A 2,500-nucleotide genomic window follows, 5' to 3' on the forward strand; every position below is an offset into this window, starting at 1 on the left:
TTTATTTAACCAACGCCATCGTCGTTATTAATTAATACACCTGTACGAGTCAGATAAGGAGTTTAATGTCCTGATCACCTTCTCTTCTCTCTCCTGACCTCTCAGCTCAAACTCAGCACGTTCACTGCAGTGTGTTTATTAGAACATGTGCGTGAGATGTGTGTGTGTGTGTGTGTGTGTGTGAATGAGAGAGATTCTCATAGAGCTTCACATTCCTCTCTGTCTATTAGAGTTTTAATACCTCTGCATAGTTGAGGTGGGATTTCAGGTTTAAACACTGGTGTGATTTGCTGTGTTTAAAAACCACCCCAAGCTATTAACATTTGCCCTCCACACCCTTCTATGGGGTTGTGACATTTAACTTATTATGTATTATTTTGCTGTATCTTATTCATCCTCACTGTGCCTAATGAATCCTGATCGTCTGGTGTGTTTCTTCCTTCTCACTCGTTCACTTTGCACATAAACATCAAACTCCCTCAAAACCACAAAAACTCTTCAGCTTTCAGATATTAACATTTTTTCAGACATTTTGTTTGCGTGTTGTTACACGTTTTAACGCTGTTTATTGTCGTAACTGCACCAGAGTGGGATGATCGACATTCTTACTAAACAGCGTGTCCCTCTGAAGAAGATCTGAAGATCTTTTAGGTGAGCAAAAATATTGGCACAGAAAGAAAGTCTTAAATGAAATGAAAGCTTCTTGTTTGGTTGTAACTGCGTCAAACCAGAGGCTCGGTGATGTCATCAGACTGCTGCCTCCTTCTTCTGTGAAGCTTGTCCAGGTTCTGAATTTCTTTCAGTGATGGTTGTGTTTTAGGAGGTTTCTCTCTTCTATCTTCTCATCGTCATGCTGCACAGTTGGGTTCAGTTCTGCCAACTGACTCGTTCAGTCGAACCCTTTCACTTTCCCACTGATGAAGTCCTGTGTTAAGTGTCACGTTGTCTTGCTGCATGATGACGTTCCTCCCGATTAGATCCGATTCATTCATTCATTTATCTTCTACCACTTATCCGAACTACCTCGGGTCACGGGGAGCCTGTGCCTATCTCAGGCGTCATCGGGCATCAAGGCAGGATACACCCTGGACGGAGTGCCAACCCATCACAGGGCACACAACCTACAGCCAATCAACCTACCATGCATGTCTTTGGACCGGGGGAGGAAACTGGAGTACCCGGAGGAAACCCCCGAGGCACGGGGAGAACATGCAAACTCCACACACACAAGGTGGAGGCGGGAATCGAACCCCCAACCCTGGAGGTGTGAGGTGAACGTGCTAACCACTAACCCACCGTGACAGAATGTTTCTGTAGACTTCTGAAGTCATTCTGCTGCTTCCATCATGAGCTCCATCATCCATAAGAATGAGTGAGTCTGTTCCAGCAGCAACCCAGCAAGACCAAGCCATGACACGTCCACCTCCACCACCACCACCACCACCAGGTTTCACACATGAGCACATATGTATTAGATCCATTCTTCTTCCACACTTTGCTCTTTTTGTCACTTTAGTAGAGGTTAATCTTGGCACCAGAAGGCGAGTGTGTGTTTTTCTGATGACTGGACGCTGGAGCTGACATCCGTGTTTGTATTTGCACAAGGCAACTCGGTGTCTTGTTTAAACACAGATCATATGAAACACACCCCACTGTGTGTAAACGGATAGTTTTTACAAGAATGATGGGAATGCTGTTCATTCTACAGCTGAGGAATCATCTTACTGTACCTACACAATGCTGCTTCTGTCAGATAAACCACTTACAGAATCATCTCGGGTTTGGACTGGGATTAAAAACCTTTGATTTATTCAATCTGTTGTTATGTGGCAGAACAAGTAAGACGTGGACTGGTTGTGTGCGATTTCTCTGCTCTGTGGAGATGTTAGAACAGGGCTGAACTCACAAGGGTCCAGCTGAATGAAGTTAGTCAGCTGTGGAAGAGCTTCTCGCTTCCTGAAGGAGCTGAAACTGGAAGGTTAAACCTTTGGGTGTCAGGATCTGTTCTTCAGGTTCTCCAGTTGTCCCTCTGAAGAGAACCATATTCAGGACGTTTCGCTGTAGACAAACAAAGCAGAGGCTTTGATATACACCGTATTGCCAAAAGTATGTGCACCCCTGACCATCACACCCATAAGTGCTTGTTGAACATCTAAGTACAGATTTTTTCACCACACGTCTGCTGTTATAATAAACTTATAATTTTATCTGTGAAAGTTTTCCACTAAATGTTGGCTTGTGACTGTGGGGATTAGTGTTCATTCAGCTACAAGAGCAGACTCTGGTGTTGGGATGTTGAGGAGACTCCAGTTCAGTGTTCAGTGATGTTGAGTCAGGGCTCTGTGCAGGACACTTGAGTTCCTCACACCGACCTTCACCTCCACACCATGTCTTCATTGACTGACCCAGTCACTTAATAACGACTTCATGTGTGTGTCCTAAGTGTGTTTGTAAAAAAAAAAACATCTCTTCTCTGTGACAGTCAGATATGTGATGAGGT

General features: G+C 44.4%; 1 protein-coding gene across 1 annotated transcript in view; it reads left to right on the forward strand.

Moving 5' to 3' along the window:
• Positions 1-2,500, forward strand: part of crybg2 (crystallin beta-gamma domain containing 2) — a 34,492-nt gene that overhangs the window by 849 nt on the left and 31,143 nt on the right. The window lies entirely within an intron of this gene.

Source organism: Tachysurus vachellii, chromosome 18, assembly GCF_030014155.1.
Source record: "Tachysurus vachellii isolate PV-2020 chromosome 18, HZAU_Pvac_v1, whole genome shotgun sequence".
Classification (NCBI taxonomy): domain Eukaryota; kingdom Metazoa; phylum Chordata; class Actinopteri; order Siluriformes; family Bagridae; genus Tachysurus; species Tachysurus vachellii.